At 36.3% G+C, this 23,072-nt stretch overlaps 1 protein-coding gene across 1 annotated transcript in view; it reads left to right on the forward strand.

Moving 5' to 3' along the window:
- The window catches only part of LOC108390565 (uncharacterized), a 298,944-nt gene that overhangs the window by 51,049 nt on the left and 224,823 nt on the right, over positions 1 to 23,072 (forward strand).

The raw sequence follows: 23,072 nt of genomic DNA on the forward strand, positions 1-23,072 counted from the left end.
TTAATTTATTTCTTCCCTTATCTTCATTATTTCCTATTGCTATATCACTTTGCAGATGTGTGGTGGATCCCCACTCCTACCCATATTTCACATATTAAGACTGATGGTGCCACATCTACCAAGACGGTAAGAATAGGTTTATTACTCATGTAATGAGGATTTCTGGGGAGAGCAGGACAGATTCCCAAGATGATCTAAAAGTGGCTTGAGAAAACAGGGAAAGGAGATGGTTTTTATTGTGATTTAATGGTGGGGATAGATTGGTGCCTACCTAGTTTGAACTTCTCACTGGCATACAGGGTGAAAATACCTAAGCTTTCTTATTAGCTTGCCCTTGATGGGGTAAGAGGGAGGAGATAGCTTGAAAGCTGTTAACAAAGATCAAAAAAGAAGTGACACTCTATTATACCTCTATTTGCTTACTTTGGGGTTAATTTGCTTTTTAAATTTTTTTTAAAGGTTTAAAGTGAAAGCATTCACCACTGATTTTGTATTTTATACCTCCCTCAAACAATGTGGACTTTGAAAGCTATATATTTTCTTCTATGTATTTCTTGTCTCCATTCTACTAATTTGGACATTTAATTGCTATTTAGTTAAACATAATTGACCTATCGAAACCTAAGAAGCGTGCTGTTTAATTTCCAAATATTTGGGCAATTTTTCTAGATATCTTATTACTGCTGATTTTTGAGTTAGTACTGTTGGGATCAGAGAAAATACTGTTTATGTTAATCCTTTGAAATTTATTGTGCCTTGTGTTAAGGCCCAGTATGGTCTATTCCATTGAATGCTCCATGTACACTTGAGAAGATTGTACATTACCTGTTGTTGGGGGTAGTATCATACAAATATTAAAGTTGTTTGAGAGCACTGTTAAAAATTTTCTACATTTTTTTCTCTATGAATTATTTAAAGGTACAACTCTGCAAGTATGATCATCACTGTCTATTTCTGCCTTTAGTTCTGTCAACTGTTGTTTCATGCGTTTGGAGGATATATTATTATATGCATACATGTTCAAGATTGCTGTTATACCCGTGGAATCATTATGAAATGCCCCTCTTTATCTTTGGTTGTACTCTACGTCCTGAAGTCTACTTTTGCTGATGTTAATATCGTCATGTATGATTCTTCACTCAATGTTTGCATGGTTTGTATTTTTTCTTTTTTTTACTGTGAATACTTTAAAGGTATGTTTCTGGTTAACAACAAATGGTTTGGTTTTAGCTTTTTATTTAGTCTTGCAATCTGTGATTTTATATAGGGATACTTAGAGCATTTACATTTGATGAAATCACTAATATGTGTGGGTTTAAATATAGCATCTTTTTATTTGATTTTTATTTGTCTTGTCTGCTCTTCATTCCTGTTTCTGTCTTCTTACCTTTTCTTTGTTTTTGTTTTTGTTTTCTTGTGGTGGATCAAGTGTGATGTTTTCTGTATCCATTTCATCTATTGATAATTTTATCATGCCTCCTTGAGAGTTTTTTCCTTAATGGTGTTCTAGAGATTACAATATGCATCTTTAATTTAATATAGTTGAGCTTCAAAACATTTCACTGCTTTGCCAAAATTTTTAGAGTTTTACAACAGTGTATTTCCAACTGTGAACCTCCCAAGCTTTGTGCTCTTGGTGTTATATATTTTACTTTGAAGAATGCTATAACCTCCTATACATTATTATTATTATAATTTTACTTCAAATAGGTATAGACTTTTCAAGAAATTGAAACACATATATATTTAACATTGTAAATGATAATACATTATAAACATCCTTATATTCACCATCATATATTATTTCTGATGTTCTTCATTCTTTACTGCAAAACTGGATTTCTATCTCACATCATTTCCATTCAGACTAAATAACTTCATTTAGTAATTCTTATAGTTCAGGACTGCTGTAGGTGAATTCTCTTAGTTTTTCTCAGGTTGAAAATATCTTTATTTCTTTCTTCATTTTGAAGGATATTTTTGTTGACTGTAGACTTCTATACTGACAGTTCTTTTTTCTAGCAGCACTTCAAATATTCCATCATCTTCTGGCCTTCACTGTCTTTGTGAAGTTGGTCTTCATTCTTTCTGTTTCTTTATATGAAATCCAGTAGATTATTATTATTCACAGATTCTGTATTTGCAAATTCACTTACTTGCTAAAACTTATTTGTAACTCCAAGATCAATCATTATAGCATTTTCGTGGAAATTCATGAACATGCAAAGAGTAGTGAAGAATTTGAGTTGTACAAGCAGATTCCCAGCTGCAGTTGGACAAAGCAACACCTTACTATCTTGTTTCAGCTTATATTTCAACAAAGGTTCTTTTTGTGGTCTATTTAGCACCACTTTTTTTGTATTTATTTGCTTTCTATTGGTGATTTCATCATTTCAAATGGCCTCATATATTTAGGTCTGTTTGGTGTTCTTAATTGCAGGAAGCTGTGATGTGCCTTGTGGAGAAAATATGCATATTAGCTTAGCTTCATTCAGGTATGAATAATAGTGTCACTGGGTATGAGTTCAATATTAAGAAACCAACAATACAGTATATCAACAAAATGGAAAAGGAAATTCAGCTATTCTACATGAGGCTGCTCGAGAGAGTGCTAAAGTAAAATCTATACTGTGTGATAAAACTATGGAAAATACGGGAAAGTGGCTGAATTTGAGCATTCATGAGATGACAAGTGATTAATGAAGCATAATGGGGAGCATTATTATTATTCACAGATTCTGTATTTGCAAATTCACTTACTTGCTAAAACTTATTTATAACTCCAAGATCAATCATTATAGCATTTTCGTGGAAATTCATGAACATGCAAAGAGTAGTGAAGAGTGAGACTAAAAGCCAGAGAAACTTATGGTCATGTTCCTAGGTTCAGGAGAATGTTAAATGTATGTGAATGCTGATTGACTCTCATGTTTCCAAAGGTAACACAATATGAAAAATGTTAAACTTTCAGGCAGAGCAGTTTCTGCAGATTAGCAGACTGTGGAAGAATTTTACAAATACCACCAAAGAATTACACGAGAAAATATTTATGTGGAAGAGCAGGTTTTCAACACTGATGAGACAGACTTGTTTTATAAAGATGGTGTCAATGAACACACACAAACACACACACACACACACACACACACACATAAAATAGTGTTTCCTCAGAACACTCACGGACTCGAAAAAGGAACTAGTGGTTACCAAAGGGGAGAAATGGGAGAGGGTGGGTGGGGAGAGAGGGAAAAGGGGATTGAGGGGCATTATGATTGATACACATGGTGTGTGTGTGGGATCACGGGGAAGACTGTGTAGCACAGAGAAGACAAGTACTGACTCTGTGGCATCTTATTACAGGGTTGGAGAGTGACTTCAATGGGATATGGGTGGGGACTTGATGATATGGGTGAATGCAGTAACCACAATGTTTTTCATGTGAAAACTTCATAAGCGGTATCAATGATACCTTAATAAAAAATAAAAAAATAAAAATTAGTGTTTCCATGATGAAAATGTGACTTGAAGTTTGCAGGAACCTAACTCTGTATATCAACTAGGAAAAATAGTTCAGAGTCTACTAGTTCAGGGTTTGCCATGACTTCACTGAAAATAACTAACACACACAAAAAAACAAGAATCAACTGTATGTTTTTTGTCAAGGTTCTTTCAAGATTTTTCTCTTTATTTGGGTTTCACCATTTTAATTCTAATGTTTCTTAGGTTTGGTTTTCTTTGTATACTTACTGCACAAATTTTGCTTAATTCCTTGGGTCTGTGACTTTTGTCTTTCACTGATTATGCAAAGTTCTTAGCCATAACCTCTTCAAATATTTCTTTCAACCCCTATATCTCTCTTATCTTTTGGGACTCTATATGTTTTAGACCAGTTGATGTTTCACAGATCTTGAATGCTCATGTTATTGATTTAATTTTTAACTTTTTTTCTCTTTGCATTTCAGTTTGCATTTATACTGCTAACCTGTCTTCAATCTTACTGATTTTAATCTTCAGCTCTATCCAATGTGCTAAGTTCATTGAGTTTTCATTGTTGATGTCTTACTTTTTTAATATTTAGAATGTCCATTTGTCTCTTTTTTGTAGGTTTCATCATCTGCTCATGAAAATTGCTTATTTTTTTCAATAACACCCTTTAAATTGTTTTTCATTCTTATTTTAAGGTCCTTAACTGGTAATTTCAGCATCTCATCCATCTATGGGTCTGGTTCCATTGACTGCTCCTTCTCTTGAAAATAGGTCATGTTTTCTTACTTGTTTGGATCTTATAATTTTTTATTGAATGATGGAATTCTGTGAAAAAACCCATCAAGACTAAAATAAATAATATTTGTCCAAAGATAAGGCATGCCACTTCCTCTGTCATGTTATTAATATCAACCTGTGACTTAACCTATAAGCTCTCAGATGTCTCGGGGTTTTGTTTTTACATTAGGTATATTCATCTCATCAAATCATCTGATGATGAGATTAGAACCTTCCCTTAAGTGGAACTTTTGATCTGAGTTCTATAGGGTTTGTTTCAGACTTCCTGCCTTCATCCATCGACCGCCTCTATATGTACTTGCCATGTGGAAGAGATTTGGCATTTCTGCCCCTTCACCAACCACTCAATTTAGGGCCCAGACTAGTTGTTGACTACTTTCCTTCTGCTGCTCTGTCCTCAGTATTCAGTGGAATCTGTGCCTTATTGTTTGGACATAGGCAGTTTCTCTCAGCTTTCCTGTCCTGCTCCTAACCCTTCTAATCAGCACTCAGTCATGGCCTATGGAAAAGACTTGGTGGGTGGATGCAATTTTCATTTTTTGTCTGAAACTACAAGTTCTAAATCTTCATGCCAGCCTATTCCTGGTCTTAAGAATTAGAGAAATAGCTGTGCCTTTCTTATCCATGACAGGGTCTTCTCCCAGTCACTGTTCTGTCAAGGATAAAAGCAGTCATGGGTCTCTTTTCTCCTTGGAAAGAATAATAATTTTCTGAGTTTTATTTGATTATATTTCTTTGTGACCTCAGCTCCCAAATAGGCTTTAAAAACATGATTTTATAGACTATCCAGCTTTGTTTTATTTTTAGGGTGTAAGGGACATTCTCTTGAGACATTTTATGGCTTAAACAGAAGCGAAATTTCTCTTGTGTCTTCCTGTTCTCCTTTTCCTTTGATTTTTCTCTTCACCAAACTATTATTTCAAATCACCCCCAGTTTAAAAACAAACAAGCTCAATGACAACTCTTTCTTGACTATTCATATTTTTATTTATGGCCATCAGTATTTTTTCTCCTCACCCACAAATTAGAAAGAATAATATTCCTTTGCTTTCTCCATTTTTTTTCTCTGATATTTAGTTTCCGGTATGGCCACCACTGTTCTTGACTGTGTGCCCTACAATTGCCAAATCAACTGCTTTTCAATTTGTATTTTATTTGACGTATTTCTTTCAAAACATTAGAAACTTCCTACTTTCCTGAAACTGCCTTATTGCTTGGTTTAATGACCTCCCTCTCAACCTTGAAGTTCCTACTTTTCAGTCTATCTTTGAAATACTCTTTTTCCTGGAACTCTTTCTAACCTATATTCTTTCCATGCTCTACACATTTACTGTGGGTCATCTCATCAATGTCAAACAGCTTCAACTTTTAACTGAAGATTCAATTTTTATCTTCAAACCTAGATCTCTGTCCTGCTTTCCAGAACTGAGTATTAAACTGCTTTCAAGACAGACCACTGGATGCCCTCTTTTCTTTTTCCCTTCCCATCCAAAATTTCTCTTCTTGAATTCTTTATCTCATTGACAGTTATACTAGCCCCTTTGTGCTTATGCAAACTAGAATCCTGGAAGTCATCCTCAATTTGTATGTTGACTTGGGTCACATCAACCACCCAGTCTTATTCATTTACCTCCTAGGCATTTTTCTAATCCTTCTGTCTAGACCCATTGCCACATCCCTGAAGTTACAGCACCTGCCAACTCTCAGTTATACCCTCTTTACCCAACTCTGTGTGTGACTAGTCCTCTACACGGCTGCCAGATTCTTTCTAAAATGGCGATCTGATCATATTATCCCCATTTGAAACTGATTATTGTTTCCCCTTCATTGATAATGCCTAGTGCATAAGAGATACTCAGTTGTTTTTGAAAGAATGAAAGGTAAAACTTCAAAATTAGATTGAAGTATGTTTAAGGTCTTTTGTCCTCTGACCTTGGTCAATTTTTCATACTTGACCTCCTCCTTTTGTGCCCTTTACCCTTCTTACTCTAGCAATTATCAAATCTTTTTTAGTTCCAGTAATAAGTCTCCTTGAAATTGACATGTTCCTTTTTTTCTGAGACATTTTCCCTGTTGACTTGTCCCAGCAAAATTCAGGTGGTCCTTTCCTTCAGTTTAACGAATTTTGCAAAAATCTCCACTCAGGCAATTAATTATTTGTTTGCCTATAATTACATGCATAAATAATATATCTGTAAAAGGGGAACATTACCTTTTCTGCTTAGGATCTCAGCATCTACTAAATTGACTGGTATAATAAAAACTTAAAAAGGTAGAGAGAAAGAGAGTGAGTTCCACCCAAGCTATGACTTACTAAACCAAGAACTGGTTGTGAGATACTAAAGCTGATTGGTTGACTTTTTATTATTTATTGAAGACACTTCTTGGTTGGGAGGAAATCTTTTTAGACCAGAAATACATTTAGGGAAGCGATGATGAGGGGTAATACGATGATAGGAGCATAATTATTTTTCTATTTTTTATTTTCTCTTTCCTTTGGAAGAGGTAATGAATAAAGAAAATGTTGAAGAAAAGTAGTTTTAGATTTATTTTCTTAGATTAGCTATACAGTGAGGATTGAGCACAAACAAGAGGAATCTTATAGTCATCATTAATGCAGGCTCAGGCAGCAGGAGAAAGTTTTGCTGATTTTAGAGCTTCCCAGAAGGGTTTGGACAGTGTAGGTCAGATCAACACCCAGAGGCAGAGTAAGTAAAACAAAGTACAGGGAATTAAAAGAGGAGAGAGAAAAGTCAAGGGTATGTCAGCAGCAACACAGTAGCAGCTGGCTTGATGAGATAAGGTACTTTCTGTAGCTCTTTAATTTTTACTTTATTTTTTATCTTGATGCATTTATGAAACAAATAGTATAATCAGAACACAACCAATTATTGGCCTTGTGATTTTAGTAATGAGTTAATTTTTTATGAAACACATATGAATTGTGAACTCTAGTTCTTGTGTGGTTTGTTTTCTTGGGTGATATTGCTGTTGCATCTTTATCCATCTTAACTATACCACCTGAGGCAATGCAATGGTAGCTAAGACATCCCAGGCTTGGTCCCTGGAAGGGAATGGCTCATCTCTGTGATGCTGTCCTAGTATTTCTAGACTGAAGAAAGATATGGATTTACCGGAAAAATAGGAAAGCATCTGAGAATTGGTCATATCTTTAGGAAGAACAATTATTAGACTATTGTTCTCAAAACTATAAGCAGACAAATGGGCTCTCTGCATGGTAATAAAAGCATAAGAAAAAAGTTTACTATAATACAAGTAAAATAATGTACTTGACTGTGAATCCTGCTACATCGTCTTTGTGTGATCTTAGGCAAGGTGTTGGACTTTTTTGTAGCTCAGTGTCCTTATCTGTAAAACAATGGGAATGACACTTGGGTTTTTTACTTTATAATGTTATAAGAGACAAACAATACAGCATCTGAAAAACATTTTGAATAACTTAAAGTGCTGTATTAAAGTAAGTTATTATTGTGCTTTTTTCATTTTTACAATTTAGGTTTGGGACTTACCCAACTGTCCTTTAGGCAGAGTTGTTAGGATGACATTTGATTCTATGACATGAGTAGTAAATCAGAGATGTGACATGTAGGTGAGATCACAGGCTCTGAGGAAGGACAGGCTGGAGTTTGGATTCCCGCTGTACCATTTATGGCTCTATGGGGAAGGGTGTTCTTGGACTGGGGTGAGCCCCCAATGAATCCGGTGAACCCAAAATATATCAAGGGAAAAGACAGATTGGGAGAAAGGCTTTTATTTCTTACAGTTGCCAGCCAGTCCTGGCTCTGTCTGTCTCCTGCTGCAGCTTGCATTCTTCTCCTCTGGCTTCGGCCTGCTCCCCTCCCCCACCCCCACCCTGTCCCTTCCAGCAGGAACCCCACAGGTGGCTCCTGGTGTCTGGCAAAAGCCACACCACTTGCATACCAGGAACAAAGGGGAGGAGAGAATGGCCATTTTCTCTCTACCCCTTACCCTACATCGTGGGGAGCCTCTGCAGTGGTAAACACCTGTTGATACATAAATGACCGAAGGCAGACAGGAAATTCTCGAAATGCTGCCATTTACCCCACACCAGTTGGTGACCTTGGACCTGTTGGCTTTTCTATGACTCAGGGTTTTTTTCTCACTCTGTAAAATGGGAATAATTATAGTTGGTGTGAGGTTTACATTTAAACAGATTAAAAAAATGAGATCTAGCCCAGCAGGGACAATGGGACATTTGTGGTAAGATTTTCAGTGAACATTGTGATTAGTAGGAAAGGCTTCATCCCTTCATTTATAGCCCTGTACTCATCTTACCAGGTGAGAAATAGGAAAACAAATGATGGTGTGACAAAAAGAAAGGCTTGTATATATATCATATATATACAGGCAGACCTCAGAGAGAGGGCACATTTGATTCCAGACCACTGCAATAAAAGGAATATCACAATAAAGTGTCAAATGGATTTTTGGTTTTCCAGTGTATATAAGTTATGTTTACACTATAGTCTAAGTATGGAATAACATCATGTCTAAAAAGATAATGTACAGACTTTAAGGAATACTTTGTTACTAAAAAATGCTAATCATCATCTGAGTGTTCAGTGAGTTGCAGTCACTGATCACTGATGACCATACCGCTAATGATGAAAAAGTTGAAATACTGTCAGAATTACCAAAACGTGACACAGAGATACAAGGTAAGCAAATGCTGTTGGAAAAATTGCTCTGATATATATGCATGGTACAGGGTTGCCACAAGCCTTTAACTTGTAAAAAAAACACAGTATCTGGGAAGTAAAATAAAACAAAATGCAATAAAATAAGGTATGCCAGTATGTAGTCTTTTTATATATGTGCAGATATTTATATATGTAAGTATATATTTATAGAGTGGCCAATATTACTATGGCATTACAAATAATAATAATGATGCATGATTAAATTAGCTATGGATATTTATTACTGTCATGACCTATTTTAAGTACTTCATATGTCCTAAATGATTTATTGCTCACACTCTAAGAGGTAGATATGACCGCTCACAATATACAAATGAGAAAATGAAGACTCAGATATGTTAAGGAACTTGCCTGAGGTCACACAACTAATAAAAGCACACGGGAATGTGAACCTAATTGCCCTAGCTATGGCGACCACACTATGAAACAGGAGAACTAATCTTAGCTAGTTGCTAGATAAAAGTAAGTGGTGAAACAAATTCATACTGAGATGTAGCAGAGTAGTAGAACGCCTAAACTCAAATTTCTATCAAGTGGAGTTTCTGGCAGTTTAACAAATGAAGATTAATGTGGTGGGAGAATCTGAATTATTGTTTTAAATGTTAATGCACTGAGTGTCCCAAAAGGATGATTAATAAAATTGAATTCATTATTCCTGGAAGAAATACAAATATAGACATTCCATTTTCTATTATTTCATCATTCTAGATCAAACAGGATTATCACGTATAGAATTAGAACCAAAGGAATGCATTGCAGTTCATTTGCATATTGATTTTGTTTCAATGCCTTCAGTTTAGATTATTAAAATACACATGTCCAAGTAGGTAAAGTTTAAGGAAATGCGAGGGTTGATGCTGGCAAGTAAAAAACTCTAGAGACTGAGAGATCTCTGAAATATAAGGGTTTATTTAGCCTTTACAGATGGAGCCAGAAAGTCATGAAACAGGAAGTCTGTGCTTCACCAGCAGCACAGTATCTAGGAAGGGAAATAAAGCAAAATGCAATAAAACAAGGTTTTCTTGTATATATATATTTTATATATGTACAGAAACAACTTGTCCACCAGACTCGATAAACAGGGACACTTACAAGGGGTCTTAAAGTAAGGAAGTTCCTTTAAATTCACATTGGCTAAAGACAAGGAAGGTGGGCTCAGGCAAAGTGGGGACAGTCTAGGGCAGGTGTTTAGGCCATAGACAAGTCTTGTGGATTGGTTTCTGGTGATGGTCCGGCACTGTGCGCACACACAGGGATGCAGTGATTCTGGTGATCTACATAATTGTTGAAATTACTTCATCCAGGACCACAGAGTTTCCATTTAGCTACGATAGCCAGCAGCTATTGACTGATAACTTTCTCTTGTTTCTCTCCCTTATTCTCTAGGCCCCTATGTCATTTAATTTAAGAAATTTCAGGATTCTTCCTCATCCATGGGTAAACAAAAGACATGCTATAAGTTAACGAGCAGCCATTCATGATTACAACCATTGGAATAAAACCTCATTCAGTGGCCTGGAGAAACATATTAACTAAAGGTAGTTTGTAAAATAGCTTTTGGAATCCAAAATATGTAGCAAATTTTGGTAGATATTTTCTTTCTTTGAAATAAATTGTCAAAGCTTAAAATTAGGCTTATGGAACCTAGGGTGAAGTAAGAACAGAGAAAGTAAGGTCAAAACTGTGTAACTGAGGAGTATGGATTAATTTTCTTACAAGGTGGATGTCCCCTGTAATAATTGTCCCATAGCTGTTAAGTCAAGATAAATTGCAATATTAGAGTCTTCTAGAGCCTTTTGTTATTCTCAGGGCCAGTTTTAATCTGTTTATTTGCCTGAAGGTTGTATTCCAACTGTTGGTTAGCACTCAGCACATTGTCAGACTGTAGACAGATACAGATGCTGTAATTATAAATTAAGGAATATATATATATATATTATATGAATGTTTTCAGTTTGCTGAATTCCATATGTGATGTTTTATCTTTTTTCAAATGTTCCTACTTCCATCTGATTGGACATCATAGGTCATGTGTTCAATCCCTGAAGTCACTGGGCTCTAATACGAAATCATGCTAATTGGCTCAGTCCTGGATTACGTTTCTCAGCCTAGGGGTGAATAGGGTTGGCCTCAGCTTCCTAAGCACAAGGACTTGTAGGGGAGGGGTGGTCACCCCTCAAATACTCAGATTCCAGGAACACAATACACATCTTTTAATTTTTTTGTCAGGATTAAAGATAGATGTTTCCACTCTGTCATTAAAGTAGCTTTCCAGCTTTCCTTGTGGGGCAGGGTCCTATTCCTTGACTTCTCTTTCTTCTTTCTCCCTGAAGATGTCATTTTACTCCTTTAAGCATGTGTAATGATCATAGCTACCTATAAAATTTTGAATGATTTGGGGCATCACAGTTTTTGTCATTAAATAATATAATTTTTGAAAGACTGATCAGTGAATGATGGGAATTAAAAATAGGGAAGCAGGAATTCTAAAAATGAGCGAGTGGGGCAGACGGTGGAGGAAGAAAGGTGTGGATGCTGATCTGAAGCACATGCATGTGCAGTTCGGAATCCCCCTGAAGTTACTTCACAAGGTACCATTTTTTCTAAAAATCTTTACTGAAACAGAGTTAGGTAAATATTTGATCTTTTCAGGTTTTCTCCCCATGTCATTAAGTAAAACATCGTAATTTGGTATAAATACATTCTTTTAAATGTAAACATCTCTTTCCTTACTGAATAGTTGTGCAAATATTAACAAAATGTCCAAAGAACTCAGTGCCTGCTGGGTAACCCGTGTCAAGCATAAGCTCCTTTAGTAAAATCTTAGCTGCTCTTCCTGACTCTCTCCTTGTGCCAATATCCACTTTGGAATTGGTGCTTAAGTTATAACTCTGATCATTTCATTTCCTCAGTCAAAAACCTTAAACAGCTTCTCAAAGAGGTTCCTTGCTTGGGAAATTATTTTTTGAGAAAGGCATCATTGTGTAGCTGATGAACTTGAGTTTTGGAGTTGGAGAACAATGGGTTGAATTGAGACTCTGAATATTAATGACTTATGTGGTCTTAGGCAACTAAGGCTTAGACAAGGTCTCTGGGTATCAATTTTCAATAAAATGCAGAGAAAATTCTTATCATATAATGTTGCCCACAACTATTACTTGTAAGTAAAGAGTCTCAGCCAACAAATTATGTCAAATAATAAAAAATATTAACTATTAAATCATATATTAACAATTCATTGTCCTTATTAGTCAGAAATTTCCCACTTTATCTGTTGACTTCTACTTATTCATCTTTGATCCTATATGATGCTGTACTATTTTTCAAATGTATTTTGTCACAAATTTAATCAGAGTTTTCTCATGGACAATGGCTTTTTCTTCTATCTCCTATGTAATAGGGATTTAGAAATATATGTCAGCTTAACAAAGAGGAAATATTTATTAAACACCTAAAATGCAAAAGCCATTTTGTGTGAAATGACTGCATTGAAAGACCAGAATGTCTGTGTATAAAGTATGTCACTATTATTTAAACTGATTCCTGTTTTTTGGTGTAGATGCCAGAGGGTCTTTTTAAGATTTTCTGTAAAATAGTTTATAAGTTATCTCCGCCAATGATTTCTTTTATAAAAATGTATATAAATATCTGTTTTCACTCACCTGTTCATCTGGTTCCACATTTTGGTTCTATTATCTCATTTCAAAGCTCTCGGTACTTGAAGCTTCCCAGGGATTCTCCATATTCTATGGTAAAACCCTCCGTAGACATGCCATCTGAGTTGGAATATCAGCCTGCTCATTTTCAATGGCTATCAAGCTCCTTCTTTAAAGAATCGTTAATAAAAGTAATATAAAATATTAAGGACCTTAAGATGAATGACCTCAATGCAAGAGGGGAGAGAGGCATAATGCCAAAAATATAATCCATAGGTTTGAAAGTCTCCATAAATATTATAATACTAGAGGAAAAAAAAATTATAACTATTAAAAAAGCTCCCCCACTCTTTCCTCATTTATATTGAGTAGCTTCATTTCAGAAAATATAAATTTTTTTTGTAGTGGAAAATCACCTAGTAAATGGCTTTTGATATCTAAAATGTAATTGTTTCCTCTCTCTGCTACCTTCTCATAGCTTGAATATCCCTAAGGTAATTAGTGCTGCTGAAATTTACATCATCAACTCTGAGATTTTGTGAATATGAAAGAAGAAAATTTACACAATGTAATGAATAATTCATATTTAAAAATCATTTATAAGTTTTAAAAAATATGCATTTCCTGTAAAAGATGTATTACAGCTTCAGAGGGGTTTTCTGAAAAGAACCTGAAGCATTGAATCTTTGATTTGTTTTTTTTTTAGTTTCAGTGAAAAAATTAATAGCTATGGCTCAGTCTTATTTTACTGTTCAATAAGTCTTCACAGATATAAGAAATTTACCAGGGTGATGAAGAGTTTTTAAAGTATTGCTGTGACCACCAGACAATGATTTTATATCTGCTTAATTGTCCATTTATTTTACAAGATGGTAACATCTATGAAGAAGGTTCATTTGGAGAGCATACGCAGGAGAATCTGGAGCCTAATCCTTGTGCGATATAATGACTTGTAAGAAGTACGTATTTGGTCATTCATATGACCAAACGTGTATTTCCCAGGTATACTTGGTCTTCATCCACAGTTCTTGAAAACACTGCAAAGTATTAAAGGAGAAATGGGTGTTTTGTCATGTTAATGAGAGACTTTTGGACCCCCACCCAAGTTCAGGGGCTGGAGGTTGAATCAGCCAATGGCCAGTAATTTAGTCAGTCATGACTGTGCAATGAAGCCTCAGAAAACCCACTGAGAAGAGCTTTTTGCTCTCTCTGGGCTGTGCTGTTCCTGCTGTGCTTTATTGGATCCTGCTTCGTGGTTGGAGAGAGCCTCTAAGCTTGGGGAACCAGACTGTCTCCACATGCCACTGTACCAGGCCCCAACCTCCACTGGGATTTGGGCCTCTTTATTTGGGACCTTGCTCTACGCCTCTCTTCATCTGGCTGTTAACATGTATCCTTTATGTTATCCTTTACTAAACTGGTCAATGTGTTTTCCTGAGTTCTGTGAGCCGCTCTAGCAAATTAATCTAGCCCAAGGAGGAGGTCGTTGGACCCTCCAGTCTGTAGCCAGTAGGTCAGAAGCACAGGTAACTGCCTGGGACTGGCATCTGGAGTCAGGGGTAGAGGCCAGTCTTGTAGGACAGACCCTTAACTCGGAAATCTGGTGCTGTCTTCGGGCAGATACCATCGGAATTGAGTTGAGTTCTCCAACACCCCACTGGTGTTTGAGAATTGCTTGGTGTAAGTATGTGTGGGAAGACCTCCTCCCACATATTCACACACATTGAAATCAGGTCTGGGCACCCGAATGAAGTTATACTGCTATTACTACTGGGTATAGTTTGTTACTGTTATACATGATTGTGGGGAAAAATACACCACTGCATTTGGTGTTGGACAAGTGGGAATCACACTTTGATATTCAAATTTTCAAATCCTCTAGAAATTCAAATTAAAAAAAATATTCTTAAGTACACTAACAGGTTCTCTAGCTACTGTTTTCCTCTCTTGGATTAACTCAGTAAAGAGAACTAATGCAGCAGGATTACTTTAAAGAAATATGAAAGAGGAAGTATGTCTTTAAGGAATTATGCTCATAGTAAAGGTGACAACCTTTAGAGTGATAATCTTGAAGTAATGTTGTTTGGGACTCCTGGAACCAACATTCCACTCTGACAACCTCTAATTCTTTTTTAAAAAATATTTTAGGAAGTCTGAAATAAGATATGTAAATTTCCTCTCAGGGCTCCAGTTCCTCTGGCTCGTTCTGTGAAGGGGTCACTGTCACTGTCAGTTCCTTATGATGGGCCATTTTCTGATGGCTGCTTTATAATAAGAAACCCTTGGACATTCATTGGAGAAGAGAGGGAGTACATAAATGATTATGTTTTCTAAGAGGCAAGGAGAGCAGTTCAGAAAACCTAAACTTCATTATGCCTTTAAAAAATAAGGACATAGCCAAAATCATCAGCATAGTTAATGAAATTCACAGTAATTCCTTAATTTTACCTAGTAACCAGTCTGTACTCAAATTTTACCTGTTATTCTCAACATGTCCTTTATTGCATGTTTGTCAAAACCAGGACCCAGTTAGGATCGTTCATTATATTTGATCTGTTCTGTAAGTCAAGCCTGACTGAGTCAGATGTACCATGGACCATTCTATAGACAAATTGGTACCATTGTTTCTGCGTGCTGATGTTAGGCTGTTCTCTTATTCCCTGTACTTAAAATAATATGGAAGTTGATCTAGAAGTGCTGATTGGATTCAATATAAACATCTTCAGCTGGAATGCCTCAGAGACAAAATTGTGTACTCCATATTTTATACATCAAGAATGAATAATATCTGAGTCTTACATCATTTATGATGCTAAAATTGATCATTGGTTTAGGGTGAGGGAGTTTGATCCATGTATATTTCTCCCTTGAGACAAAAAGTAATACTCTATGTCATACTGAGGCAGGGACCGTGGATGTAGTTAGAGTAGAGTGAGGGCCTCTGGAAAAATCAAGGCAGGATATTTACAGTCAGAGCAATGTAACTAACTACATGCAAGGAAACCCCCTCCCAAAACTCTGTGTTAAGCATTAAGCTCTAGAGTCATTCTTCAGTGAGATCAGTTAATATTCCCCAGGTAAAGAAGCGTACCACATGTTTTTATTATGCTAATCATTTGTAATCATGTGTAAGATTCACCTTAGCATGCTGGAGGCCCAGGCCTGTGTGCTTTCTTTCCTCCTTCAGATCTGATGAGGTGATTTGCAAACTGGGCAACTAATTTAGCATGCAGGCCCTGCCATAAACAACGTAGTAAAAGGCAGCAAGGATTCCACCTTAAAGATAAGATTGCATTTTAATACCCAGGAAGTTAAGAAGTAAGATTCTTACTCTTTAGCAGACAATACCTCAGCCCACCTAGGGGCTGGGCAGGCGGCCTTGTTTGATATGCTCCCAGACCAAGATGCTGGTATCCCAGAGAAAAATCAAAGCAGGGAATTCCTTATATTAACTTAATTCTAAATATTCAGGGACCACTTAACAAGTCCACACCCCTATGTGTTTTTTCCCGTTCCCCAATATCCTCAACTGCCTATAAAAACCCTAACGCACCACCAGGAGCTCTCCTCTCATTGTCTCTCTCAATAAAAGCCTCTCCCTGGCTCTCCTACCTTGGGTGTATGCTAAGTTCATTCTTGGACTCTGCAAACAAGAATTCTGGCATCATTTTTATTTTGATCAAACTATATCCACTTCTTCATCAACCACTTACTTTTTAAGGTTATTTTGTCAATTGGTTATCCTTGCCTGAAACAATAGTTTCACTAAGGATTGCAAAATTATGGCTTTATATTTTATCATTTTATCTAAATTTATTACTTGTAATTCTTCCTTAAAGTAGAACTCTCCCTGACCAACTGCTATTTTGTTACCTTAAAATAGTTTGTATTAAAAGACAGGACACAGGTAGAAACAGTTTTAGCAGTATTAGGTCATTGGCAGAGACTTTCCTCTCGTTGAAAGGCACAAAGCATGATTTTATACTTAATATCAGAAATAAGTTTTTCCTCATGACTCTATGATATATCTTAATAAAGCAGCTATTAAAAATAGTTTAAGAACTAAATAGATTCAGGGAATTTGTAAGTTATAACAGCTTTCATAAGTTAGTAAAGTAATGTATGCATTATTCCTCAGGTCTTACATCTCTACTCTTGATCATACCAAATAATTGTTCCATATTTGATTTTATATTTTTTTAGAATTAAATCACATACCTTCTCAGCACATATCTTTTTATCCACATTCCTCTACATATGAACAGAAAACTCATTCTTGTAAGGGCCTGGGGTGTGACTTTAAGTAGAAGTTAGCCTAGACTGGGAAGACAAATTAAAGATAACTTTCATAGTTTAATGATAAAAACTTGAACATGACCTTCACTTGATTTGGGACCACAGGTTTTTTTTTTTTTCATTTGTTTTCTTTTTGAGAGATTTTCATATTTTTTGTCTTTTTAAGTAGCAGATATAAAAGTTTAAAAGACAAACTACCATTGTAGCCAATAAATGGCAGCTATTTCACATCACAGTGAGAAAGTTCGCCAAGGATAATATACATATGGAGAAAGAATTTTGGGAGTTTCTTGATAGACTATAGTGTGTGTTCACGCCTCACTCTGATATTTGAGAAAGATAATATGGAGTTTAAAATACCTGAATGTACTTATAGATTTCATCTGGCAAGATTAAACTAAGTTTTTCTGAGGCATTATTACATATTATTTTTTAGCTTGGTGTCTATCAGGCTAATCCTTCCATCTAAATAACTATATGAAATCTATCTTAATTTTTTCATTTGTTTAAATAAGATAGTGCCCTTCAAAGGGTAATTCTAGACTTATGATTTCAGACTTTGAATTTTTATTTTGGTGACATATTTACATTTTTAACCATCATAGCAGAATTATTATTTATATCATGATACATATTTTTATATATATATATAATTTTTTAAAAACTGAGAAAAAATTAAAATAGCTAAATCAACAGATTATTTCTACTTCTACATAGAATTCTAGCATATAGTTTCATGTGATTTTAATTAAATATATTGCTTATATTGCTTAGTATAGCTCACATAAATTTTTAGTTTTTAGAGGAAAAGAAGTTCCTCTTTTCTAGAAGAAAAGAAGAGAAGAGAAGCCTGAAGTTCCTCCTTGGTTCTTTATCTTCCCTTTCCTTTCTCATCCAACTCATCAACAAGACTTTGTAGTTCAATCAAGTGGTTCACCCTACGGCTTGCTCTGCCTGCACTGTCTTCTCCTTGGTGGTTTACTAGCCTAAATCCACTGATCTCTGCCACACACAGCTGAACTGTGAGGGCACATCAGTAAGGCTCCTATGTCCTCTGGCTTCTTGCTGCTTTCCATCAGTGGGGAGTCTTGGTAAGGATTAGGAAGGGGACAAGAGAGATGTCATGGGGGTCTTTCTTTTTGAACTCTTTGATCTTTCACTCTGGGGAAAACAAGCTGGATGTGAGCAGCATGTGATGAGAAACCAAAGTCTGCAGTCACCAGTTAGCAAGAAATGGAAGCTTGCCAATGGGCTTGTGACTGAGGTTGCAAACAGGTCCCCAACCTCACTCAATTCTTGCGATGACAGCAGCCCCAGCTGACAACTTGACTGCAGACTCATGAGAGATCCTGAGCCAGGAAAACCCAGCTAAGCAACTTCCGGGCTCCTGATCCTCAGAAATTGTGTGAGATTGTAAATGTTTGTTGTTTTCAGCTGCTAAATTTTGGGACAATTTGTTATGGAGCAATAGATAACTAATACAGACTTTGGTACTCAGAAAGAAATGTTCAATAACAAAGCTTAAAATGTGAGAGTGGCGTTGAAACTGGGCAGTGAGTTTTGAGGAGGGTGTGAGCAAAGCCTAAAGGACTTTGAAGGGGTTCTTGGAAACATCATGATCTTTGACAAGAATGTGAGGGCCTGTAGGAAAGTGAGGAAAAATCATGTTGGAGCCTGGAGGAAAGGAAATCTTTTATTACAGAGTGTCAGAGAATTTAGCAACACTATAGCCTGTAGGTATGTGGAAAGTAGACTAATGAACAGAGAGGTCCAGCCAAGGAAATTTCTAACCAGAGAATGGTGAAAACCGCCTGGTTTCTTCTTGCTGCTTATTGTGAAATGTAAGGGAAGAGAGAGAAACTGAAGGTAGAATTGTTAAACAAACGAGGCATGACTTGATGGTTCTGAAAATTCTCAACCTCTCCCAAGAAGTGCTAAGGTGAAGAAATGGTTTCTGAGCAACAAATAAATGCCAGGAAAATATGATTGAAGGATGAAGAGTGTGGTAGTCAAGGCTTCAGAAATATCAAAGGGGATGACTTAGAAGACTATTCACTCAGGGCGAAGACGTTCTAAAAAGGTGTGCCTCACAGTTCCTCTGAATCGAACAGTGGGATTTCTATGAGAATCAGAGTGGTTGCCCCTCGTGCTGTCAGTGGAAGTCTATGGAGGATGGTCTTTTGAAGAGATTTGTGGGTTTGGTTTTTGTCTAATGAAGTCGATTCCACAAAGATTCACAGAAAATAGATCTACAAAGCTTTAAAGGAGAAAGCAGAAAAATCATCTGCTTGGATTGAAAAAGACAGAGAGAGGCCTGTGGATTCCCAACACAACGTAAAGAGACCTTTGGATTCCTAAATTCTACTGGCAGGAAGCAGGCTGAGAAAACTACTCAGCTGCAAACATGTACTGTGTTTTGTGCACAAAGGAAGAAAGATGAGCAGGGTGGAGCCGAGAGCTCAGGGGACAGAGCTAAGAGCCATGGAGAGTTATTCTCAGACCTTGAGACTTAAAAAAAAATTAAAAACTGCCAATATTTGCTTATCTTGGTTGCACAATTGCTATGGACTGCTGGTCCTGACCTCCTGTTATTCGTGCTGTTGTGCAGTTTCTTCCTGCACTGTATCAGGGTTGATGAGTGTGACCAGAAGGGCACAGCAGAAGTGATGCTATGTCGCTTCCAAGATTAGGTTATAAAGGATGCAGCTTCCACCTAAGTTTGCCTTCTCTCATTCTCATTCTGCCATTATTTACCCTCACTAAGTATGTTGCTATTTGCCTATATGATAGTTCTTTCAGAATATCTGAATGAGTATTACTAATAAAGTTCCTATATATTATAGTTTGCATGGGCTAGTCGTGCAACATCAGTGAGGTTCTAATTATGCCTATTCTAGAAGAATTGTTTCCCATTTTACTCCCAAAATGTCCTGAATTGGATGATAAATTACATGATCACAATTATTATTAACATCTCTGGTGTCTTATGTGACTAGTCACATGCTCATTTACAACTGTGCCATTGTGTGGTATGTGTACCATTATGTGGCATGTTTGTGCATGTGTATATATCTGAGTGTGTGTGCATATGGGTGTATGTGTCTGTGAGAGAGAAAGGAAGAGAGAGAGAAGGTAACTAACAGAGAGGTCAGTTTCCATAATAAGGTGGCTGCTAAAGGTATGATTTCAATTGTTTTAGTTGTCTCCTGAAAACTTAACCTTTAAGAGTAAACATTACCTGGTTTTAGAAGAGCCAACTTCTACATTAGATGTGTCAAGTGTATTTTGAGTCAATCTTATTTCATTTCTGTTTTCTTTCATGCAGGATTTTAAATTTGAAGGGGAAGGACTCAGTCAATGCATTCCTATGTCATGTTTAAAGACTGGTAAAACATTGGAGAAGTATGCTCCTTAATGGTAGATTCAATGCATTTTCTTCTGTTTTGTTTGTTTAGCTATAGATTAAATATGGGTCAATTATAGGTGACAAGTCCCCCTTAGTTTGATTCACCTTAAGGGTCAGGTTTGTGGGTAGCAGGACCCCATTTCCTCCTGGGATTTATCTGTGTTTTTTCATCCATATATGATGGGTTGGGGATGGGGCATTACAGTCATGATAGCATAGCTGGGAGCTATGTCTTATCTCTCAGAAAATATCCAAATCTGAACTTCCAAAATTTGGATATGGCAGTTGCTGCTTTGCCATCCTAGTGTAAGTGATGCAGTCGTAGTGGGCGTATGTTCTGAGGGGTTCTTAAGTTAGACATCTCACTTTGAATCTTAGACTTTTCCCTTTATGGCAATGTGACCTCAAACAAGACACTCAACATTCCATAGCATCAGTTTCTCATCAATTAAGCAGAAATAATAAAACCTTATTGGATTACTTAAAGGGTTAAATGAGATAATAAATACAGTGTATTTAAAAGAGTTCTTTGAACATGCTAAATACTCAATAAAAGTAATTAATGCTGTATCAGTGATTCTCAACAGGGATCAATTTTGGCCCCAGAGGACATTTGGCAATATCTGGACACATTTTTTGACAGTCACCACTGGGACTAAGGAGGTGTCTGTTAATGGCATCTAGTGAGCAAAGGCCAGGGATCTTTCTACACATTCTACAATGCACAGGGCAGCCTCCTAGACAAAGAATTATGTGGTTCAAAATGCCAGTAATGCGGAGGTTGAAAAACTCTGCTGTACATCGCTGCTGTTTATTCATTACCATTTTACTTAACTTCTAATCCTAATAGCAGTGAAAATAAATATCAGCTGCAATGGAACCTGTCTCTCTGTGAAGAGTATTCAGTGCCTTAGAGAATAGGCCATGGGGACAGGATAACATTGCTTAGGTGTCATTTCAACACTTAAAGTAGACATCATTGAGGTGTAGAGTTTCATGTCCCTCATGCCCAACATTTCTAATGATGACTTTAAACCAGGAAAGTGGCCAGAGATGTTTATGAGATTTTATATGCTTACGATAATGAAAATCAGAACTAACCTCAATATCCAACAATAGGGGATAATTTAAATAATTTAGAGTAGAATCTTAGAATTAAATACTAGTTCATCACTAAAATTATGTTATAGAGAAAAATTAATCTAATGGAGAATGTCATAATATACAAAGTGGAAAATACAGCCAAAAAAAATAATATTTACAGCAGCAGCCTCATTTTGTAAAGAAAAAATGTGTTTACCTATCCAGCTGTGTGGCATAGACTTCAGTATTTTACCAGTGTTTGTCTCTTAGTTGTGGACTAATGGGAAGGCTTTTCATATAATTGAATTTTGCATAATGTAAAAGCATAAACATGTATTTATATAATCACATAATTAATAGTTGTTTGAATATGAGGGGAAGAAAGAATAACAATATACATCAGAATCTAATTGAAACATGAGCTGACATCCGATCTGGCCCCTGGTCTGGGGTATGACTGGCCACAGTCACTAGTCTTATTTCTAGGTACCTGGTATCACGTTAAGCCTGTATATTAACCTTTCAGTGTGCACTGTGTTCCTTTTTAAGTAAAGAAGGTATTTTTAGAACACTTTTAATTATAAAGAACTAAGATTGCAGCGCAGAACCTTTTTTTTTCTTCTTTAGGATAATAATCATGAATTCAGCAACTGATTATTTACATCAAGTTTTTAAGATATTTCATGAGTGCCTTACAATTCTTGCCAAAGGAACAAAGAAAGAAACTGAGGAAACCATCTCACGGTGGTTAACATAACATGTTTGATGTTTACTAATCAATTCTGTTTACCTTCATAACTGTATAATAGGGCCATTAAAGACAATAGATACAGTGGTTTAAAAGTAATAAAATTTACTACAAAGTGTATTTAATTTGAAATTGAATTGCCAGCAAATGGGTGTCCTAATGAACTCTTGTGTCAATGTAGCTGTAACCAAATTAAGGGAAATCATTTCTATTGCAGGAAAACTAAATCAGCTGTGAGATCCAAAAAGGCCATTCCTCTGGTGGGGGTACAGTCACTGTCACAGATGGCCCTGCTGATGGAATTAAGTTTAAGTCAGGAGAAGTGAAACACAGATCCTTCTTAATTCAAATGAATTTGGGAAAGCAGGAGATTGCTGTTAGGACTTGTGAAGGTTAAAAAAAGAAAAAAATAAATAGTCAATGAAGAAGGACCTCAAATAAAGTCAGTAGATGTTAGTAGCAGGAAAAAAGCCTGGGGAATATTTCGAGGGTACAAATAGTTCTTGATCTCTGGCCATGGCATTAAAAAAGAAAAAAGGCTTATGTCATTTTAGCTATTCATCTATTTAAGTGATTTCCCCCCAACCCCCGCCCCCAGAGTTTCTCTAGTGATTTGTAAGATTGAAGAGGGAGGGAGAGAAAATAAAGTGGCAAAATTCTTATCAAATATTTGATCTGGTCATTTCTGAACCAGGCCGCCTTTTAATTGTTGGGAGATCAGTAGCTGATACAATGAGTCTTATAGTTTATAGGGTCACATTTCAAAAGCTGCTCACCTCCCTAACTTTCTTCATCTGTAGTTATGTGGTGTTTATCTAATCCCAGTTAATCTGACCAAATGTTTAAGGACACTGTTA

The sequence above is a fragment of the Manis javanica genome, chromosome 16, assembly GCF_040802235.1.
Source record: "Manis javanica isolate MJ-LG chromosome 16, MJ_LKY, whole genome shotgun sequence".
Classification (NCBI taxonomy): domain Eukaryota; kingdom Metazoa; phylum Chordata; class Mammalia; order Pholidota; family Manidae; genus Manis; species Manis javanica.